The sequence below is a fragment of the Malaclemys terrapin genome, chromosome 2 (assembly GCF_027887155.1).
Source record: "Malaclemys terrapin pileata isolate rMalTer1 chromosome 2, rMalTer1.hap1, whole genome shotgun sequence".
Lineage (NCBI taxonomy): Eukaryota > Metazoa > Chordata > Testudines > Emydidae > Malaclemys > Malaclemys terrapin.
This window is the reverse complement of record NC_071506.1, coordinates 234,774,188-234,797,754: the sequence shown is the minus strand read 5'-3', so window position 1 is coordinate 234,797,754 and position 23,567 is coordinate 234,774,188. Positions and strand designations below refer to the sequence as shown.

The 23,567-nt window shown below is 45.0% G+C and overlaps 3 long non-coding RNA genes across 3 annotated transcripts; 2 read left to right on the top strand and 1 right to left on the bottom strand.

Moving 5' to 3' along the window:
• The first annotated feature begins 239 nt into the window (after window positions 1–239).
• Window positions 240–4,440, top strand: LOC128832735 (uncharacterized). The gene is made up of 2 exons (XR_008444039.1): window positions 240–675; window positions 2,108–4,440. It is a non-coding gene; the product is annotated as an uncharacterized LOC128832735 (long non-coding RNA).
• Window positions 4,441–8,046: 3,606 nt separating this feature from the next.
• On the bottom strand, window positions 8,047–19,291 carry LOC128832737 (uncharacterized). The gene is made up of 3 exons (XR_008444041.1): window positions 18,204–19,291; window positions 17,730–17,823; window positions 8,047–8,544 (listed from the first exon to the last, which is right to left on the bottom strand). It is a non-coding gene; the product is annotated as an uncharacterized LOC128832737 (long non-coding RNA).
• Window positions 12,952–21,277, top strand: LOC128832736 (uncharacterized). The gene is made up of 3 exons (XR_008444040.1): window positions 12,952–13,405; window positions 17,800–17,944; window positions 19,285–21,277. It is a non-coding gene; the product is annotated as an uncharacterized LOC128832736 (long non-coding RNA).
• The last annotated feature ends 2,290 nt before the right edge of the window (window positions 21,278–23,567 follow it).

Below are 23,567 nucleotides of genomic sequence, written 5' to 3'. Positions count from 1 at the left end.
GTAGCTGGACTTGGAAAGGGCTGGATAATTTTATCACTAGTAAGATTTTTAGCTATGCAAGCCAAGATGGGGTAATCAAATCTCATGCTTTGGGCTGTAGACTGATTGCCACATGGGTCATGAATCCCACCCACTGCTATGTTCAGCATTGCATAATTAGCTAGGTGCATCGTGGGGTGTTTTTTCCTCCCTCTGTAGCATCAGTTATTATCCTGCTTTCAGCAGTAGCGACCTGTAGGGATGCATAGCTCCCGAATCGCCAGCCCACGGGCGCGGCAAACTGCTCCCATGGCTACGAGGCAGGAGTGACCTTCAATCCAGCGTTTGTGTTTGGGAAACTTATTTGGCTGATTTGATTGTACCCTCGCAGCTGGTGTTCACGCGCTCAAGAGATGGGTTCGTTATCTTATGTGCATGTATACTGCCCGGCTTTTCTATGCGCAGGAATGTAACCACTAAGAAGTGTTGTAAACGAAGTAAGGAGAGAAATAAAAACCCCAGGAAAGTTTTCCTGGGAGGCTTTTTGCAAGAGGCTTGTAAAGCTCTCTGGCTACCAACAAACCTGGCGTTCTGTTTCCTGCGTCGTCACCACAGCTGGTGACCCCGACGTGATGCCCCTCTACTCACCGGCTGGATACGCCGAGCGCGCCCGCGGCTGTTTGCCGCCCCTTATTCGTGAGTATGGGGGGGAAACTTTCCAGTGCCCAGAAGGAGCACGCAAGAGAGTTACAAAAGATTATAAGGCAGCGATCATGTGTCGTTGTCTCGGTCGCTCATATTGAGGACCTTCTAAGGGAAATAGATCGCCAGTGCCCCTGGTATCCGGACTGCGGGTCATTACAGCTTTTTGATTGGATACGGATTGGGATCACCTTGTATAGTGAACCCCGTGCCCCAGTTCAGCACCTGCTGCTCTGGCAGCGTTGTAAGGAGGCGCTGGAGGGGTTCGGCCCCGACGGCCTTAAGCCGGTTTCCCCTTTGCCCCCAGGTGATGGGCCACCCCCCTCCTGCCCGCAGATGACCCCCCCTGCGCCGCCGCCCATGGCGGCGCCCCCATGCCTACCGGTCAGGCGGGGGGGCGCTGTCGCCGCGGCGGTGCAGCCGGTGCGCAAGGCCGGTCTCTTGACCGACAAGGAATCCAAGTGTGGGTTCGAGGCGTTCCCCGTCTCTAGGCGGGATAATGGAAACGGGGGCCGAGTAGTGGACTGGGAGGCTCTCCCCTACTCGGTTCTGCACGAGCTCCGGGGGATCTTGAAAGGTGTGTCAAACGGTTATCACTTGCTCCCCCAAGATTGGAAAGACATGTGTCGCATGGTGCTGTCTCCCGCGCAATACATTGTGTGGGACAGCAAGTACCAGCGAGAGGCGCTTGCGGCAGCAGCACAAGGTGGGGGGGCTTATCTTGCTGAGCAGTTATATGGCACAGGGCAGTTTTCGGGCATCCCCGAGCAGGCGGTGGGCACGCCCCAGGTAGCTTTTCCCATCATTGGCCAGTGTGCCCGTCGCGCGTTTCGCAGGGTCCCCGCTGCGAGCGAGTCCTCTAAGTCTTTCGACCCTGGCGGAGTTGCTGCAGGCATGTACTGATGTAGGTACTCAAACCCATCAGATGGCCCTGCTGACAGCTGCCCTGCACAAGGGGCAAAAGCCTCAGGGGAACTGCTTTAACTGCCACCATCCATATTGATGATTAGGTGTACGGCCCTCCCCCTCCGTTGGCTCACTGATGAGCCCGTATGGGTTGCGCAGTGGCCGCTTTTCCCCAGAATATGTGCAGTGTATATTGTAGCAGAGGTAAAGGAAATGCAAACCTACCAATATAGGTTGTGTTGTCTTGTTCAGATCACTGTGTGTTTGAAAGCAGGAGTTAGAAGTAAAAGGCAATCAAAAGACTGGGAAAGTTAATTGTGTCCCTTTTAAGTAAAAATCTTTAAGCTGTAAATAGCTTTGGATTTGGAAGCAAGCCAGAAAGCATTTGTATTAATGCAAGTTTCTAACTAATAAGGTAGAAGCCACTGAAATCTAGGCTGCCTATGAACAAATACAAGGAAACATTTTAAGCAATGACTGACTGCCCAAAAGGGTAGACCTCTGTTCTTTTGTTTTTCAGATCATCAGAGAAAACGGATGCCAGCTGAACAGCATTCAATGTACCATGCATTTACTGGCACAATAGGGATTATTTTTGTGTTTTATGGCAAAAATTGTTGTTAAAATTTGCATACCAACAGTCTTTGGAAGCAAAGACATGGAAGGTTAACCCATTCCCCATATTGCCCATGGGATCCTTCTGGCTACCTCAGATTTCTAGCCAGAGGGCTGGGGAGGGAGGAAAGCAATTAGACACCTGAGGTTGTACCGAGTGCACTCCTCAAAAGTGGGTGTGCTTGTCCCCGTTTGTTACTCCAAAGCTCTGTAATAAAGTTATTTTACTGGAAGAGTGAAGGTTTCCTTTGTAGGTTAAAAGAAGCCGAGAAAGGGAGAAGAGGAAAAAGCACAGAATGAGTTAACTGAGAGGAAAATACAGCTTGCAGGCTCATCCAAGGCCACAGCCAAAACTTGGCTGACCCCCAAGACAAGGGGGGGGCTTAAATGTGCCCGAGCAACTATGAGATCTGCAAAACACTGCCAGGCATTAATGAAATGTGTTAGGTTTCTTTTCTCACAGGTAGAAAAGTGCTACCCAAAGATCCTAGCACCCTTGCCATTTATTAAAACCAGGAGACTGAGTCTATGTAAAGTCCATCAACGACTGCTTTGGCTCCATGCTGGAAAGGCTCTTTCCAAGTCCTGTTAACCACCAACACCGCTGTGAAGTGCCAAGGACTGACTGCCTGGACCCATGCTTTTCACTGCAAAAAGACCCCTCCACCTCGGGAGGACTCTTTGACTGATGATAAGCCTATTTCTTCTTCTAGCCCTGCTGTGCTTTCTGGACAGCAGGAAAAAGGAAAAAAAGACAAGGTGAAGTGCTAGTAACCTCTCCCTTGTCCACTGACAGACCTACTGTTGCTCTGAATTTTTCCAGAAAAAGCAAAACCATTACAGGGTGATGTGCTAGTAACCTCTCCCCTGTATGATGCTAAACCACACTGTTTCAGGAAAAGAGAAGAAGGAACACTTGCTTCATTGAAACCACAAAGTCCAGGGATTCCTGACTACAAGAGACATTAAGAACTGACCCTGGTGAAGAAACAAAGAATTATACACTAGCAGGAAGAAATTTGTGGAACCCATTCTTGGGAACGTGGTATTGATTGGATTTTGGGGTTTATTCTACAGGCTGCGCCCTGTGTTTTGGATAAGTCCTTCAGTATGTATTGCCTTCCCTAATTGGATTTTAAATGATAAGTACCAAAGGCACCTTGTTGCCATTGCCCCTGCTATTTTCTTTATTACACTATTACCCCTGTAACACATCCAAATACAGACAATGACCCAGAAGTTGCTAACAGAGATGGTATTGAATATCACTAAGGCTGGGAAGGCATTGCAGTGGGATCTAGCATGTTCAGGCTTGGCCCACTGCCCTTACAGACACATCAGGAGTACCATCTGATCTGCGGCCATGGAGACATACTTAGAGACTTTCTAGGTAAAAGTGCAAACGTTCTCAATGCTCCTTCCAAGCATATGGACCGGTTGAGGGGGTGTGGCCTCTCACATACCAAATCCTGCCGGGTCCATGGGGAGGATGCATGTGAGATTGAGTAATTCACCAAGACATCTGGGAAATTAGACTACCTGGTATGCCCAGTTAATTTTAGTCAGTGCTCCTGGGATTACACCTGACAGGACGCTTACTTTTTTCAAGTTAATGACAGCTGTGTGTATGTTAATGACACCACATTACAAGACATTTGGGTCCACCTGGCACAAGTATTAAATCAATCTGATTTCTGCCTGGCCGTTGCCCCGGACATGCAAGGTCTGTTAAGTACCTGCCTTGTTCCTGTCTGCAAACCACCCAGCAACATCTGGGATGTGAGACAGTGAAAGAAATGTGTTGTTTTAAGCTTACTGATAATAGTAATTGCATGTAATAGTAAATTGATATGCTGAAATGTTATGTTTAAGTTATCCGCTAGGACGTTTTTCCTCCTTGGTGGGATTATATTTAGTCATAGCCAACCTTAGAGTGGATAAAAACCCTTTTATAGTATGGGGTCCTAGTTTTGATTTTTGGCGTTTTACTTTGCTGCTTTGTTTAATGTTTACCCAATCTAGTAGCATTGTGTATGCTACCCTGCGAAAGTGCTTTGTTTAAGCACCGCATCTATATAATAAAACAGGGGGGGATGTAGGGATGCATAGCTCCCGAATCGCCAGCCCACGGGCGCGGCAAACTGCTCCCATGGCTACGAGGCAGGAGTGACCTTCAATCCAGCGTTTGTGTTTGGGAAACTTATTTGGCTGATTTGATTGTACCCTCGCAGCTGGCATTCACGCGCTCAAGAGATGGGTTCGTTATTTTATGTGCATGTATAATGCCTGGCTTTTCTATGCGCAAGAATGTAACCACTAAGAAGAGTTGTAAACAAAGTAAGGAGAGAAATAAAAACCCCAGGAAAGTTTTCCTGGGAGGCTTTTTGCAAGAGGCTTGTAAAGCTCTCTAGCTACCACAGACCTGGCGTTCTGTTTCCTGCGTCGTCACCACAGCGACCTGCTTTACTAGACTAGTGGGCATATTAGATCCACATAACAATAGAATGCACCTGGATTATTATTTCAAGATTTAGAATAAATTCTGGACCAGATAGCTATATAGAGCTGAAACAACAAGGTATTGTGCTGCACTAAAATTTCTATATGCATAAACTGTTATGGGCTGGGGAGGAGAAGGGGGCTAAGAATTGACAGAAACCACAGTTTACCCCTGAGATGGAAAGGGACAGGTTGAACTGGGGGAAAAAAAATCCTTTTTCCTAGACATCGGAGCTGAGATTATGTAAGAGAACTTTTCATACTGATTGCAATCTGGGTTTGAGGAAGGATGCAGGCATTCTAGGTCCATCAGACTATATACTATCTGTAGGCAGTACAGAGGAATGGACTTATTCATCACCTTTTCTAAACCAATTGGGGCTAAGAAACTTTTCTTCCATCTGTCCTCTTCCAGGATTGTCAATAAGAAATCTCCCCTCTGATTGCTTTGTTGCCAGTTTGCACCATCATCCCTGTCTGGGTCTGAGGCATATAACACCTCCCATATAGAAATGACAGACTCATCTCTTTAATAAGGCCTTCATTCAGCAATGGCATCTCCCGATCACTTAAAGGGTATTTTTGAATAGTGACAAAGAGGCAAACCCATTTATTTTCATAGACTAGTAGGTACACCCCTACCTCAATATAATGCGACCCGATATAACACGAATTCGGATATAATGTGGTAAAGCAGTGCTCTGGGGGGTCGGGGCTGTGCACTCCAGTGGATCAAAGCAAGTTCAATAATCCGGTTTCACCCATAACGCGGTAAGATTTTTTGGCTCCTGAGGACAGCGTTATATCGAGGTAGAGGTGTATGTGCTGACTAGTAATAAAATATACTGTACATCTGGAATGGGGTACCTTTACTATCATGTTCATAGTTCTAAGAAAATTGCAAATGGTTCATTCAAAGGTTTTATTATTCATAAAGTTAGGGTTACCATACGTCCGGATTTTCCCGGACATGTCCGGCTTTTGGGGGTTCAAATCCCCGTCCGGGGGGAAATCCCCAAAAGCCGGGCATGTCCGGGAAAATCGGGAGGGAGGGATGGAGGGCTCGGGTGGGGCCTCTTTGGCCGGGCCGGTGCGGGGCCGGGCCGGGGTCGCGGGCATGGTGCCGGGCCAGGCGCGGGGCCGGGCGGGGAGCCGGGGGCGCGGTGCCGGGCCGGGAGCCGGGCGGTGCGCCGGGCCGCGGGCCGGGGTAGCGGGGGGGTGCGCGGGGCCGCGAGCCGGGCCGGGGTAGCGGGGGGGTGCGCGGGGCCGCGAGCCGGTCCGGGGTAGCGGGGGGGGGGTGCGCCGGGCCGCGGGGCCGGGCGGGGAGCCGGTCCGGGGTAGCGGGGGGTGCGCCTGGCCGCGGGGCCGGGCGGGGAGCCGGTCCAGGGTAGCGGGGGGGTGCGCCGGGCCGCGGGGCCGGGCGGGGAGCCGGTCCAGGGTAGCGGGGGGGTGCGACGGGCTGCGGGGCCGGGCGGGGAGCCGGTCCAGGGTAGCGGGGGGGTGCGCCGGGCCGCGGGGCCGGGCGGGGAGCCGGTCCGGGGTAGTGGGGGGGTGCGCCTGGCCGCGGGGCCGGGCGGGGAGCTGGTCCGGGGTAGCGGGGGGTGCGCCGGGCCGCGGGGCCGGGCGGGGAGCCGGTCCGGGGTAGCGGGGGGGTGCGCCGGGCCGCGGGGCTGGGCGGGGAGCCGGGGGTGCGCGGGGCCGCGGGCCGGTCCGGGGTCGCGGGGCCGGGCCGCTGGGGGGTGCGCGGGGCCGGGAGCCGGTCCGGGATAGCGGGGGGGGGTGCGCTGGGCCACCGGGGGCCGGCAGTGCTGGGCGGGCTGGGGGTGGTCGGCCGGGGCTGGCACCCCAGGGCCCGAGCCGACCCAGGCTGGCGCCGCCGGGGGGCCAGCCTGGGCCGCGCCTGCTCCCCCCACACCCCTCCTTACCAGCTTCAGGCTTCCCGCGAATTTAATATTCGCGGGAAGCAGGGGAGGGGGCGGAGACTTTGGGGCGGGGGCGGAGTTGGGGAGGGGGCATGGGCGGGGCTGGGGGCGGGGCCGAGGCCCCGTGGAGTGTCCTCCATTTGGAGGCACAAAATATGGTAACCCTAATAAAGTTCAATTTTGTATTAGATGCTTTGTAAAAGTGTGAATTGTGCTCAAATGCCTACAAATGAAAGCATTTCAGGGTTCTACATTGTTGGCCTCCCTGCTCTGAGCATCAGAGGCAAACTTGTGGCAGGCCCAGTTTGTGTACAAGATGAGATCAAGGAGACATATACCAATTATTTAACTGTGTTTCCTTTTCTTGATCTCCTACTATTTAAAAACAAAACTGAATTCATTATGTGCCTGAGCTCTTTGGGTCAAATTCTGTCTTCAGATGGGTGCAAGCAACTCCCATGTACTTCAGAATAAGCTGTAGGTACATAGCTGTGGTTCTTTTGTGGCTAAAAGCATTGCAGAGCTTGCGTTTTCTGTCTTGTTTTAACATCTGTGCTAGATGCAGCACTGGAGCTGGGTTGCTGTTAATTGTGAACGCAGCTGCTCAACAATTCCTTCAAGTTGAAGTAAGTCTTCATAAAAATGAAAACTAAAATGTGTGTGAGAGAAATGTAATACAAATTGTCAGTTCATATCCATATAGAATTCAAGCCTCTGCAAATGGAGTACCAGAAATCTTAATTTTCCTCATGAAAGCAAATACAGTACAAAGCTGGAATTCAACAGTAAATACAATAAACCACCATTACTCAGATTACTGCATTATGGTGTCATTTCATTACTGTTTCTATGCACAAATAGAAGTAATGCATGCTTACAATGTATTCTTAGGGGCTATCATCTTTCTGCCATTAGCCACAGATAAATCAACTGTATCACAATGTGTAATATTAATACACATCCTTTACTAATATTTTAGTTTGTCTTTTTTGTTTGTTTTAAGTGTAGCTGAGGCATCTTTTATGACAACCTGTAATATACATATAACAGGTTAATACTTTAACAAGAAAGTTTTACTGATTGGGCAGTATGATTATAACTGAAAACAATATTCTAAATTTTAGAAGGAGATGCAGCAGATTGCCATATTAAACTCAGATATCAGACTAATTTAATCCTAAAGAAGAAGTCAGTAATATATGTTTAGAACAAAAAATACTATTTTGATATATTTAAAATTTTGTGCCTTGCATGGTGTCAAGTATCAGAGGGGTAGCCGTGTTAGTCTGGATCTGTAAAAAGCAACAGAGTCCTGTGGCACCTTATAGACTAACAGACGTATTGGAGCATAAGTTTTCATGGGTGAATACATGCGTCTGATGAAGTGGGTATCACCCACGAAAGCTCATGCTCCAATACGTCTGTTAGTCTATAAGGTGCCACAGGACTCTTTGTTGCTTTTTAAAGTTTTGGTTATAAGACATCTTAAATAAAAAGCAGGGGTAGTCTCATACCATGTTGCTATTGCAGTACATACACCGAAGATCCAATTTAAGTCTTCCATTGCAGGACCCCATTCCTCGGGCCTATCTTGCATTGAAGGTGGAGCAATACAGGATACACATCTCTTTTGTAATGCCCTTTGCAGGCTGATCCATGGTGTTGAGAGCTGCTTTGGGAGCCCCTGGATGCATGCCCAACAAGCTGAAGGAAAAATTGAAGCAATGCTCTTTTTTCTAGTGAGAGAGTCCGCTAAAGATTCAAAGGAGGGAAAAGACAAGGAGGAAAAGGTGGACAGTACCTAAGGCTCAATGGGCAGATCCTCAGCCTGAAGTCAATTGGATCTGTCATTTTACATCAGCTGCGGATCTGGCCCCAAATCTCTGCCTCAGAAATAAAGAGGGCTGGATGAACCCAATACCTAGAAAAGCAGAGATAAGATTAAGGATTTAAACCATTGAAAACTAATCCTATTGCTTCAAACCTTAATCATTCCACATTAATTTAACCCTGTGACTACTTGCCCTCTGAACAGCTTCTTGATCTGCATACATTTTTGCTTTCTAGTTCACCTCTGTCTTGTGCACTACAAAAAGTTTCTGACACCGCTGGAGTAAAATGTGTCAAACTATGCTATTAGTACATGGGGCCTGATTACAGCTTGCACTAAGATCTCTTTACACCACTCTCACCATGTTAAATGGCCTACAATCAGGTCAAAGCCCCTTAACTCTAGAGTTGGGCAAGAATTTTCATCTCTTCACTTTTTTTTTTCCAGAAAAAAAGCAGATTTGTTGACAAAGTATTTCAAAAATTTTTATCCATTTCACCAAATTGTTGTGATAGAAAAAAAAAAAAAAGTTGGGGGAAACAAACCTTTGTTTAGAACATTCTATTTTAAACAACTGTCTGTTGAAGTTTCCTTTAATTTAAATGTTTAAAATGCTCAAAATCAAAATGAAATATTTTGTTTTGAATTGAACAAGATGTTTTGTTTGACCCAAACCAATACAAATGTATTTTTAGATGTTTTTCAGAAGTGCCAATGAACCAAAAAGTCCATATTCACAAAGCTCTACCTAACACTGCCAGAGCTGGGGGTGTGATTCCCCGCTCAAGGAGACATACTCGCCATAGTTCTCACTGAATTAGTGTGCTAAAAATAGAATGCAGCCATGGCAGCGGGAGTGGCTAGCCACCTTGAGTGCCTGCCCATCAGAGACACTAGGTACGTACTTGGGGCAGCTAGCCCCTCCGACCGCCATGGCTACATTCTTTTTTTAGCACACTAACTCAGTGAGAGCTAAGACAAGTATGTCTCCTTGAGCTGGGGGAATCACACCCAAGCTCCAAATGTAGACATCCCCTCAGTGTAAGTGAGAATCAAGCCGATTGTGTGTCAATGCTGTTATTTAGTGAATACCAACCAATGGTTAACACTAACATAGGACATATGTTCAGAAACACCTGCATATCAGAACACAAACAAAAAAATGAGTAGACCATTTGAGTTTTCTTGCCAGCTGTGAAGATCCCTGTAGTGCTGAGAATTGTTCAGAGGACCCATGGAGAAGGCCTCTGATACTTTTGTCCACACGCACAACAGACCTAGGATGCTTTTTCCCTTCCACAAATGTATAATACATTTTAGGATTTTGGCTCCTAGCTGTACACCAATGATTTCTTAATCTGCATTCTAATCATGGATGGCTCTGGCAAAGATTTTTCAATTAATCAATTTGGAGAGGTGTCTGGCCCAAAAGGAAACTGAAATATTCCTCTGAAAGATTATGCTCTACCAGGAGGAAACCCAGTTAAGGAATTCCCTGCACATAAAAAATTCCATGCACAAAAAAATTTGTCAAGGTGAGGTTAAGGTTGCAAGTACCTACCTTTCAAGAATGCTAGTTAAAAGCACAACAAAAGAAGCAAGAGAAATTGGAAGCCCAGGAAATTCAGAATTAAGGTTGCACTTTTCAAGCAAGGCACTGACTCAAATTCTGCATGGGTGGCAAACTTTCCTTCCATCTCCCCCCTTGCTGAACCTCCTCTCACTTCTCAGTCCTGATAGAGAAAGGTCCCTTCCCTCAGGCCCATCTGCATCCTGCAGCTTTTCAGGTCCCATACTGAGTGCCCTAGGGATTGAAGATCCCCCTACAATTTCTCAAGACTCCCTTCAAGGAAAGTATGGGAAATTTTCTTGGGATCACCTTCTCTCCTTCCCATTACCCCAATCCTAATACTCTGACAACCCTTGCCTCTTCAGATCCTTTCGGGTCTAATTAGACTTTTCAGCCCTGCCATGTCAGCTTCAGCTCAGTAGGTGGCTCTCAGGTTGGAGGATGAAGACCCTCTACATGAAGCTCAAGGTGCATCAGGGAGACCTGGTAAGGAATGACTCTTTGGGTATTCAAAGGGTCTCAGGGAGCAACAGAAGATGACAGGGAGTGAGGATGCCATTGATGTGGTGCCTCAACACCACACAGTTCTCATTCGTCACACCCTGCAGATTGCTGAAGGTCCTTAGTGGTTGTGCAGCACTGGGATACCCTTCTTGTGGGCTTCAAGCAATCTCCAGGGAGGGCACATTGGCTGGGAGTTAACAAACCTAGAGGGCATTACTCCAGGTAGAACTCCCTAGCCATCTTTTGCCTCTCCCTGCTCTGGTCCGTGGAACTCTCGGGTCAAAGGAAGCTTACAGCTGATAAGCCGTAGCACTTAAACTATTTCTAAAGTTAATAACGTTTGAAGTTAAGACTTCATTCAACTAAATTTCAGGCCTTTGAATTAGATGTTAGCTAGGTGAGTCCACTAATCTCAATTTCTTTACTCACCTGTCAGGTATGTTTATGTTTTGCTACAAAGTGGCGTAAATAAAAAAATAAATTACACTCTTTAGACCATGGTGTATAGGTCTATTTTTAGGATGTTGTAATTCATGAATCATGAACTTCTTGCCTGATTCACTTCAAGTCTGATAGAAAATTTCTACCTTAACCACAGATCTAGCCTGCCAATTTTGAGGCTCATAAGGCTTTTTTGTTGTTGGATTTTAATGGGGTGTTATGAAGGAATTTAAATTTGGCTTATTATGGAAGCTCAGTTGCAATCTTGAGTATGGAGCAGCTACCACTTTTTCATAATGCTGAGGAAAGTCATTAGGAGAGAAAACACATTTAACCCTTTTAGAGCAGCGTTTCTCAAACTGGGGTCTGCCAACCCCTTGGGGTCCACGAGAGTACTCCCAGGGGTCTGCAGACCCCGTTGATCAACTCTTCCCCCTCCCTTCCTCATCTCCTCCCCCTCCCTCCCAGTGCCTCCTGCACACTGGGGAACAACTGTTCCCTAGTGTGCAGGAGTGCTGGAAGGGAGAGGAGTGGGCATGGGGCATGCTCAGGGGAGGGGGCAGAAAGAGGCAGGGAAGAGGAGGGGCAGGGGTGGAGGTGGGGTGGGAGTGGGGTTTTGGGGGAAGGGGTGGAGTGGGGGTGGGGCCAGGGCCGGCGCAACCCATTAGGTGACCTAGGCGGTCGCCTAGGGCGCTACAATTTGGGGGGTGGCGACCGCGGCGGTATTTCGGTGGTGGGACCTTCCGCCGCCTCTGTGGGGGGCGGCATTTCGGGGCAGGACCTTCTGCCACCTAGGGCGGCGGAAAAGCTGGCAGTGCTTCTTGGTAGGGCCTGGGGCTGAGTGGGGTGCTTGGGGGGTCAGCAAAAATTTTTTTAAAATGGGGGTCCTTGGGTTCTAAAGTTTGAGAATTGCTGTTTTTATAAATTGTTATAAATATATATGGAGATAAACCTATCTCATAGAACTGGAAGGGACTCTGAGAGGTCATTGAGTCCAGCCCCGTGCCTGCACTAGCAGGACCAAGTACTGATTTTTGCCCTAGATCCCTAAGTGGCCCCCTCAAGGACTGAACTCACAACCCTGGATTTAGCAGGCCAATGCGCAAACCACTGAGATATCCCTCCCACCTTGAGCTCAGTAATTAATGACATTATTAATTGGATGGATGTAATAAAAATGGTCATTCTCCTTAATATAATTCTCTCTTACACAATCAACCTCTTTATCAGAGTTGTATTCTGCATGCATAAACCAATAGCATACATGTAACATGTGGGCTGCTATTAGTACCTCAGGAAGTCTAGTAGAGTTAGTCCATCCTCATTCATGGGCAAGCCAGTGTTACTTTACATTCTGGGTGGCCTGTTTTACTAGAGGAAGGAACGGATGGTTGGATTTTGCTGTTTGAATAAGGATCTGGGGATCCCCAGGGGAGACTTTTGTATGTCCATGGGAAAGGGCACATCATAGTGCAGTTGAAGCATTTCTAGGGATTACAGACCCCTCACTAAGGTACAAGGAGTGGTAGAACAGTATTGGGCCAAGAAGGCCCTACCCCTCAGCAGCTGCCAGGGATGTTCCCTGTGAAGGGCCTGCTTATAAGGGAGTTCCGGCAGTCTAGCAACGGGGCGTGTGGAGGAGAGAGACTAGCTGCAGCTACTGAGGCAGAGCAATCAAAAGGGGAAAGACCAGGACTGTGAGAAAGACTCTGACAGGATCCTGCTTTGCCCTGGACAAGGGATGCGGGGGGCCAAACTGGACTCTGAGGGTGAATTGGGAAGCATTGCTTCCCCTCCTCAACCTTCATAGCTAAAGCTCTAAACTGTGTAAGCAGAAGGCTGGGGTCATGGCCCAAACTGCAGGGAAAACAGGGAAAGTAGCCCACCTGAAATCCCATTGGCATCACTAACAGCACTCAGCAACAGTGTTCTGGCAGTTTTGCTCCAGTTCCTTTCAGCTGCTGCTACTGTTCTACTTAACAAGGAGACGTCATTAATACTCCAAACCTTCCCCCCTGCATTCTCAGCTGGTGGCTTATCTCCTGTGAGATTGAAGAACAGAGAGCTGGGAGCTAAGAGAAGTTACGGAAGGGCCCTGCTTCACATTTCAACAAATACCTTCTCTAGACAATGGGAGAGTGCATCCATTACCATTGGAGCACCCTTGACTGTGTGATCATGTCTGTAGGAGGACTCTGAAGGACTCCTTGAGGGCCCCTGGTCTGTTACACTTCTGAAGGCTGGGATCACAAACCCTTCCAAGCCCTTTCTGAGAGTTTGGCATTGCTGCATTAGTGGATTCCACCTGCTCAAAGTGTTTACAAAAGTTTACAAAAGTGTAATTAAATTTAAAGTGAAACGGACTACATTGCCTTTGTCCAAGCCAAACAAAAGGCAGAAAGGCAGAAAGCATAGAAACAGCATAAATAATGACAAGTAAGTAAATTTTTAAAGTTATTTCATCTATAATAATCTAAACAGCTAACAGTCTGATGAATACTTTTAAAGAAGTAAACCAATTCACATTGCCATCCTGCTGCAGATTCACTTAACAGATCTTGTGCTGGTAAGAAGGATAATAGGAAGCATAGCCATAAGTGGATAGTTGGTTTATAGATTTAGGTCAGATAATCCCACTACAGAAAGTGTGGATAGATTCATGATTTTATTTTGGATCTGGTGACTTCATATCCACATTTACAAAGCAAGGAATCAAAAGTCTTTGTTTTTAAAATAGTCAAATGTTAATTTTTCAAGTGGCTTTATCATTCTTTCCTCATTGTTCTTTTTCCCCATTCAAATTCATCCCATTGAAAGTGTATGCCTGTCTTCTGCAGTTTAAATCTTTGCTTATATACTAATGAATCTGACTAGGTGTCATAGCAGACACTAATGAGCATCACCAGCTTTCATTTAACTCTACTGCTTGCTATTATACACCCTGGAAAATCTGTTGGTTTATTCATAACTACCACTAGATATTCTTTTTCATTAGTTAGATACTAGTTTTCCCTGTTGTGCATTTTGTTTTTATGGAGAAGTATGAAATGTTAATTCTTCCCTCAAAACCCAGGGCAAAATGCTCCCCACCCCAATTCTCTTTAAAATGCAATCACTTGCACAGCAAATGATTTCAAACATCTGAGCACCCGGAGCTAGAGGCTTTTAAGAAAAAAAATGAAGAGAAAGCTCAGTGTAACTTGGGTGTCCAATTTACCGTGTTCTCTGCATTTCTTCTGGTTAAATCAAGCAGCAGGGCTGCAATTATAAAATATACAATAAACAACTGTTAAGAACTACCATGTTCCCAGCAGGGCTCTTAGATTGGATTTTGGAACAAGGCATGTCTACATCTTTCAAGACTGTGGCCTAAATCTATCATTTTTACTTTCAGCGCTTCCTAATCAATGTAAGCAACCTCCTGTCTGAACTTCCTGCTGTTCTAGTGGAACAGTTGTATTGCAATGTTTGACACACATCAAATATATGTTGGAAAGATTTATAGATATCACATGTAATCAGGCCCGATACAGTGAGATCTGAAACACCTGCCCCAGCAGGTACTAATAGAGCCAGGAGACTAGGACTGGGAATATGGGGGTGAGGGAGAAAGAGTGGGTCTTGAATAAGGAGCTCAGAGGAGATGACTCGGCCTGGCTGAACAAGGAGACTGGCACTGAAATGAGAAGCCTGAGGAGTAGTGTAGGAATAGGTAAGCAAGAGAAATGGGACTGGGACAAGGAGACAAGGGTAGGGAAGAGGCAGGACTGGGACAAGTTTCTATTAGAGCAGGAATCGGCAACCTGTGGCATGCGGCCTGTCAGGGAAATCCGCTGGTGGGCCGGGACGGTTTGTTTACCTGTAGTGTCCACAGGTTTGGCCAATCGCAGCTCCCACTGGCTGTGGTTCACCGTTCCAGGCCAATGGGGGCTGCGGGAAACGGCGGCCAGCACATCCTTCGGCCTCTGCTGCTTCCCGCAGCCTCCATTGGTCTGGAACAGCGAACTGCAGCCAGTGGGAGCTGCGATTGGCTGAACCTGCGGACGCTGCAAGTAAACAAACCATCCCGGCCTGCCAGCGGATTTCCCTGACAGGCCGCGTGCCAAAGGTTGCCAATTCTTGGATTAGAGGGAATGGGGAAAGAAGGATCCAACTACAGGGGTTGATAGAAAAAAAAAAGTGTTCCATCAGAAAATTCAGTCAAAGTGTCATTTCATCAAAACTGAAACTTTGTGGGAACATATTGATTGATTAAAATTTCATTTGGAAAAAAATTGAAAAATCATTTTGATAAGGTCAAAACAGAACATATCAACCTTGGAACATTCATACACTTTTAAAATGACTTTGCTCTGAAGTTTACTTTATATAACATTATAGATAATATAAGTGTCAAAATCAGAACAGTTTTGATTTCATAAAAAAAAATGATTGGCCTGAAACTAACTGTTATTTCATTTTGTGGGAAATTTAATTGTTTTGTTCTGAATCCAAACAAAAATAATTTTCAAAATGTCAGAATTTCCCATGAAATGGAAATTGAGTTTCAAGGAGCTCTAGTTCCAACTATGCTGATGACCCATTTGGGTGACAGTGTGACATCAAAGATGGAAATTCCAAAATATGGACATTTGGGTTTGTGTATATGGCTAAGTGTTCTTATTCTTCCCAATTTAGTTCTCTTACAGATTTTTTTTTACCATTTGATGCAGTGGTATTCCTTCAGAATTTATTTCATTGCTTTCACCTTTTCATAGTTCCATTTTTAACCAGTTCAGTGCTTTGAATGATTGGCATCATACTTTGCTAGATCAGATTTCTGGCCCCTTCCACCTGTCTTGTTCCATTGTTTTCCATAGAAGGACTCCTGTTAAGGTTACCATATTTTGTGCCTCCTAATGGAGGACACTCCCGGGGGGCCCGGCCCCGCCCCCAGCCCCGCCCACGCCCCCGCCCCAACTCCGCCCCCTCCCAAAGTCTCCGCCCCCTCCCCTGCTTGAAGCCTGAAGCAGGTAAGGTAAGGGAAGGGGGGGGGGAGGGAGAAGGAGGCACGGCGCGGCCCAGGCTGGCCCCCGGCGGCTCCAGCCTAGGTCGGCTCGGGCCCTGGCCGACCACCCCCGGCGCACCCCCCGGCTCCCAGCCCCGGCGCACCCCCCGGCTCCCGGCTCCCCGGCCCGGCTCCCGGCTCCCCGACCCTGGCCCGGCTCCCCGACCCTGGCCCGGCTCCCGGCTCCCAGCCCCGCGGCCCGGCTCCCAGCCCCGCGGCCCGGCTCCCGGCTCCCCGACCCCGGCCCGGCTCCCAGCTCCCAGCCCGGCTCCCCGACCCCGGCCCGGCTCCCCGACCCCGGCCCGGCTCCCGGCTCCCAGCCCCGCGGGCCCGGCCTGGCTCCCAGCCCCGCGGGCCCGGCCCGGCTCCCAGCCCCGCGGGCCCGGCCCCGTGGGCCCGGACCGGCCCGGCACTGCGACCCTGGCCCGGCCTGGCCCCCGGCCCGGCTCCCGGCCGGGCACCATGCCCCCGGCCCCGCACAAAGAGGCCCCGGCCGAGCCTCCCGATTTTCCCGGACATGCCCGGCTTTGGGGGATTTCCCCCCGGACGGGGATTTGAGCCCCCAAAAGCCGGACATGTCCGGGAAAATCCGGACGTATGGTAACCCTAACTCCTGTGCAGTTTTATTTTCTGCCAGGCCATCTCTAGGGAATTTACCTTAGCTAAGTCATAGTACTTGCCAGACTCACAAACAAATGTTTGTCTGAATATTTGTTGGAGTTTTATTTTTGTAGTTTAGTTCCATTGTGTTGCCGTGCTGTATGCCAGGAGCCAATAGAAAAAGTAACTGCTTCCCAAAGGCACTGACATTTTCATTAGGTCACAGCTCTATAAAAATAGAGAGTCTAAAGGGTAATGAGCCAGGTTATCTGCATTCATGTTTTAATGAATCTAATAATTCCTATAACAGTCAGTCATTCTTCTTGTTTTATACAATCCCACAGGTTATGATGTGTCCTCAGATCATTATCTATGAACTTTTAGTCAAATACATGAACAAGCAATAGGCCTGTTTGTATCCTAGTTTATGTTAGGTTAATCCTGGCATTTACTCCTTATTTATGGTAGTATTATTGAGAAAAGAACAAGGCCGTACATCTTTTCTTCTGAAGAACTTCAAATCCATTTCTGTGCATAGATTTAATGAGGTTATTTTGCCAACAAAAATGATTGCATTATATATATTTAATATGTGTATGCAAGCATGTAATGAGAACCCTATTAGAAATTAAATGTTGCATCTTCTGATGTTACCTTGGTGTGCAAATGTTTTATATCAATCAAAATGAGAGCTGTTCATTAAATGTTGATACATTTTGTAACATGAATTATTGCCAGCAAACAAAAATACCAAGATTTTTAAGTGTAAAAACTAGATTTATAAATCATGCATTAACTTTGCATGTCATTACTTACCCTACAATTTTCTTTCTTACAATATCGTAAGCTCTTCAGGATAGGGACCTTGTCTGCAGTATCTGTACAGCCCTGAGAACTAGGGAGATCTGATCCTGATTAGAGCTTTTTGGGCACTAATATAAGACATTTAATAAAAAACACTTTCCTCATATCAAACTTTATATTTTTCATCTGTTTAAATATGCTGTATGTATTCAAATGTACTTTGAAATATATTTACTATTTACATTGGATCAAACAAATGAGTACTGAAGATTAATGCAAGACACCATCAAAACATCTTCAGTAACCTACCATAAAATTGCTTGTTAAATCCCAGTGAGATACAGTAACACTTGCTTCTTTTATTCTCCTTTGTTCATAGTATGCTCCCACCTGCAGACAGCAACTAGAATGAAAGACAGAGATTTTTCAACTTAAGAAAATGGCATTAAAAAAAAGAGAAACACTGGAAACATCTCTCCACCTTGAATTACATAGAAGTTACCGTTTGCTGTTCAACATATATGGTACTATACAGCCTTTAGGAATCTTTTGTTTCTTGTAATCAGAAATCGTTACATTACACAGCCTTAAATGGTAAATTGTATAGGAATTTACAAGGAAGTTGAAGGAATTATTTCTGAATAGATCACTTTTGCTACAAATAAAAAATGGCAAAGTACAGAAAAAGACTACAGGTACATAAGTCTTAGCATAATTTTTATTATATGCTACTATTTTTAATAAATTTCAAGCTTTCAACAAGAAAAAAGATTGTAGCCTTACTTGACAGATACAGACTTTGCAATGCAAATTTGAAGAGCTCTATGTAAGCTCAAAAGTGAGTCTCTTTCACTACAATGCAAACCAATGGCTGATTGCCCTCTTTAACTCAGCGTAGCTTAAACTGTGTATATCTAAAAAGAAAATATCACTTCACTAGGGCTGGCCAGAAAACAAGATTTTCATTTCATGAAAAATGTTGATGTTTCAGAACTTGTTTTCTTTCTTTCAATATTTTTGTTAAAAGCCAGGAAGAGAGACCTACCCTAGAATCTTCAATAGCTTGGTGCTTAGGACACTGACTTGAATGTGGGTCTGCCCTGTGTTCTAAATCAGAGAGCACAGGGACTTGAATTTAAGTCTCCCACATCCTAAGTGAGTGCCCTGAGCACTAGTCTATTGACAAGTCTAGGGTGAGTGGGTCTGTCTCTTAATTCCAGCTTGGGTCTCAGACACCTTTTTATTGAAAGGTAAACTTTCCTGACAAAACAAACCTTTTGACAAATCAGCATTTTCTGAGGGAAAATCCTTTAGTTGAAAAATTCACAACCAGCTCTATAATTCACCTCTTCCCCAAACCATTCGCTTCAAGGAGGTATGAACTCCATTTCATACAACATAATAAAGTATTTAAATATCATGATTAGTGCATTGCCATTTAAGGGCATGTCTACAATACAAATACAAGCCTATCAGAGAACCTGGTTACAATGGTTATCCCCTAACTTGGTTGCAAGTAAGGCTTCAATTTGTAGTATAAATTGGACCCCGTTTACAAAATAATCGCTACCTTATCTGCTCAACCAATGTTTATAATTTGGGAGACAATTATATTGTAATCAGGTTCCCTGACAAGGTTAAATTTATGATATAGACAGGTCCTTAAATACAACCATGTAGGAACCTAGTTACAACACAATTCCATTTTGGCCAAAACTTAAAGCCATGTTTAAGCCATGAAACATGTTTAATGGCTAAAGCGGGACAATTTCTGTTTCTATTTACACCTGCGTAAGCTCATTGGCTTTGGTGACAAGTGTAACTCTGAACATAATTGGTCCAGGGATTCTCTTTTCTTTCCTAGGTTTCTCTGGATGAATATGAAAATACAAGTTTATGATCAGTCTGCTGGAGATAATGATTTTGAGTAACCGTGACACTGACAGACACGATGCCAGTTTATGCCAAGGCTCTAGGCCTCACTGAGCACTGACAAATGCATAGCTGGAAGCCAGTCTGGCTTTCCTGTGGGTTAGTCTCATTAAAATAAACAATGTTATAGAAATGTTTAGTGTTTAGACTTTATGGAATGCTTGTAGGACACTACATGTATTAATCCTACTTATAATACCTGTATCCTATGTTATAAATGTTTGCTAAGACTGCAAATCCCCCAGTCAGGGGAGAAGCATTACCTAATGTGAAATACTCATTCACCACATGAGGTATCATCACCTGCCTCTCTCAGGAAGTTCTATTGAATCCAAATGGGGGATTGTGAAATAGAGACTTTGTTGATTCCTTCCCCTATGGCCCTGAAGAGGGCCCAAGCACTCATCCCATCATAGCTTGAACACTGAGGGAAGGGAGTTAAGGAGAACTTTGGTTTCCTACACTATTGGGACTCTAAGGGGCAATGATTCCTAAACATAAGCAAGAATTCCCCAGGATTAATCTGGGTTAACCCTAAAGGAGTTCTAGAGCCGGCATATTTCAGAAGACTAGAACTAATTTGTGTGTTTACATTTTTTAACCTTGTAAATAAGAGAGAAATAAGAGTTAATAGATCCTTAAAAATTTGTTTACTATAAGGGTGGCTACCAAGCATTGTCTTTGATGTGAGATCTAAATGCAAATTGACCTGGGATAAGTGACTTGTCCTTTGGGAGTGGGAGTAACCTGAATATTTTGTGATCTATGGTGTAAAGTGACCATCTATCACAGAGTCAAGCTTCCCTGGATGGCAGCAAGATAGATTGGAATTCCCAAGGTGCCTGTCTGGGACTCCATATTAAGGCTATATAGTGCCTGAAGAGTTTACACTTGTTACTTGGTTGGTGAAATCGAAGTATAGGACTCACAACCAGTTTGGGGTTTGTGCCCTGCTTCTTAAATGTCTGCTCTGAGATTGGTATTCTCAACCAAGAGCCACTCCAGACAGCATGACAATAAATCAATTAATTCTTTTACGTTGATTAGTACACCAGATAGGGATTCTGCTACATTAAGATTAATGGCTCAAGCAGTAGGGATGGTTCCTGGATGATTTAGTTAATTGATAACCAATTGTTGACATTCTGGATGTCATCAGCTATGCAATATGTTACAGATTTCTCACAGGGGGGATGATAAGGAGGGTCATGCTTTTGGAGAATGTCAACAGGTGACCTGTATGGCTTAAGGAAATGGAATGATTCTGGTTACATCCCCTCTAGTTACAAGGCAACACACAGAAAAGCACCCTTTTGTATTTGTGTAGATTTCAATCCATTCCCACCCACCCCAGTATTTAGGGTACATAACAATGAAATGTTGCCAATTTCCATCAGCTGAGGACATGGGTCACAATATTTTCTGCAGGCCTTATTTTTAAACAAGAGAAAGAACATGCCTACAATGATACAGAAATAACGACACCCAATCAGACACTCCTGGTAATTTGAACTGCATGAGACTATTCTATGGGCAAAATAAGAGACCCCCTGTTTAGAAATCAGAGAGGTGATTAGCTAATCAGTGGAGTTAAGAAGTTATGGTAGTGTATATACAAAGCCCTTCATTTTCAGTTTTTACTGAAAGATTTCTGGGTTTTACACAAGCTATTTTTCAGTTTTTAGTGATTTCTCTCAATTTTGGACCACTCGTATGCAAGAAAATACTGATTGTGTAAAGAGAAATCCACTACATTGCATTAGGTAGATGTGTCTAAGAATAAGTTGGTCCAAGTGTAAATGCAAGATATCTATTCAAGTAAGACAGTGTAGTGGAAGATTCTCACATATGCATGCATATGTGTACATTCTGTTAATGTACAATTCATTAAATAAAGCACAGCATTAAACTGCTTTTACTGTCAATACCTTTCCTTTTCTCTTTGTTGCTTTTCTTGTCCTCCTTTCCCCTGGTATTAACCCTGATATTTACCCAGAAAATCATGAAGTTAATTTTTGTATTGATTTTTACCTGTTTAATTTTTCTAATAAATATTGATCAATTCCCAGGCAATTTTAAACAACAAAACCTGAAATCAAAGGGCTTTGTGTATATATCTAATTCAAAAGTTGCTTGTTACCAATTAGGCCACTTCCTAATTATTATAATTCAATTGTCAGTCTCAGGTTTATATGAAAAAAATAACCCAACACTTTAAAAGATCATGAATAATATTGTAAAAGCGTCTGCTACCAGCAGCTTGCCTAGCCTGCCTTTTGCCCACAATGGCATCCAATGACTCAGTCCTGTTGGATTTCTGCAGCAGGCATCATTTTTCAGCCTTTTACACAGTCACCTTCAGCTTTCTTTATCTTCCTTTAGGCCACAATTCTTTTCCCTCCAAGAGTATCAGCTAACAATTGCTCCAATTGCAGTCAAATAACCTAGTTCAGCTTAGACTAAATAAGGGAAAATATTTATCAGTGCATTATAACTTAAAGAGAAAACAGAAGACATCAAGGACAGCTCCTCAGCAGGTGTAAATTGTCATAGGTCCATTGACTTCAGTGGAGCACTGACAATTTACACCCGCTGAAGATCTGCATGATAGCCCTTCACAGGACATTTATGGGAAGTTCCTGAAACTAGGCTCTAAGAAGGAAGTGGCTAAATAGAGCAAGAAGGTTTGCTCTTACTTTCCACAGAAGAGCTGTCTACAAATTGTCATCTCTGCTTGCTTGATATCTCTTTAGAGAGTGTGTATTTTGTAGTAATAATAGGGGTTTATTTCAGGGCCTACACCAAATGGCTTATTACATTATAATGTAAAGTCCCTTCACTCTAAGGTTGTTTGAAACTCATCACCATTCGAGGAGAGTACCAGTTCAAGGTACTTAATGTATTTTAGTGAGGAAGTAAAGAAACAAATATGGATTTACTATGCTTCCCTTTAGCACAAAAAATTCAAGAATCAAGTTGGTCACAATCAGTCAAGAAATTGACAATAATGCAAACTGAAAATCAAATGATTGGCAAAAGATTGAGACCAACAATTGATCAAACGAATAATCAAACAGTACAACCAATTGAATGGCTTACTAGTATTTCCCAGCTAATCTATTGCTAATGCAATGGGCCCAGAGAAGCTTATTAATCCCCTAAAGAGCAGAATGGGTTAATGTTGGAATCTTTTCATAGCTTGTGATTTGTGGCAGGATTTGCTTGGAACCTAGTTTAGTTTATGCCAATTGTAACTGTCAGAGACCAGGACATGGGCAGTCATTCCTTGTGGTTTGAGCAGGAGTCAGGAGCCAGAAATAGGAGCTCAGGGTCAGAACCAGATGCCAGAGACAAGTGTCAGAGTCAGAAATCAGAGCCAAGAGTCATAGGCCAGATGCCAGAGCTAAGGGTCAGAGTTGTGTACCTGGGGTGAGGAGAGACAAGGTAGACACAAGAGCTATCACAGCTGTAGGCAGCCTAAAACAGGCCAGCTGCATTTGTTACGTTCCCCATAGACTGGATCTACTGCAGGCCCTGACTCAGGCCAAACTCTCTCTTATGGGTTTACATGCACATGCTATTATTTAACCTGACCACCCGCACCACTACACCCCCAGTAAAACATTAGGAAAAATTAACTAATTTGTCAGGTGTCCCTGTCTCAATGGTCTATTCAAGTTAAAGAAACTAAAAGAAATGTCACTTAGATTACACAGATTAAAGTTTACACTTCACATCTACACTACTATAGACCTAAATGCCTGACAGTTAGAATCTAGCCCACCATCATAGTAATGGGCTCCTGATTCTTTGGTATGCAAATGTTGAATTTGCAAGAGGATGTCAATTTAGCTTGTTTTTCTTTTATCCCTATTATAATACTTACCCTAGTGACTTTTTTTCCCCATCACTTTTTTCAGCATCCTGGTTATAGCTTGGCAAATATTCATCATAATTATAAGAAATCCCAAAATGATGTGGCCTCCTTGCAAATCAAACACCACCCAGATTGATCTCTTGCAAGATGCTCGAAGTGGTCTGATTGCCAGTGATGGACATAAGCTGAATATACAATCTTATATCCCCCAAACTTGTCACCCACATAATCACTGACAGTGCAGCAGTATTCCTTAGTACTCATGCTTTTCAGATGTTGTTGGACTTCTTCCATTCTTATGATATGTCCATTCAAAATTTACTGCTGATGGAGGTGGT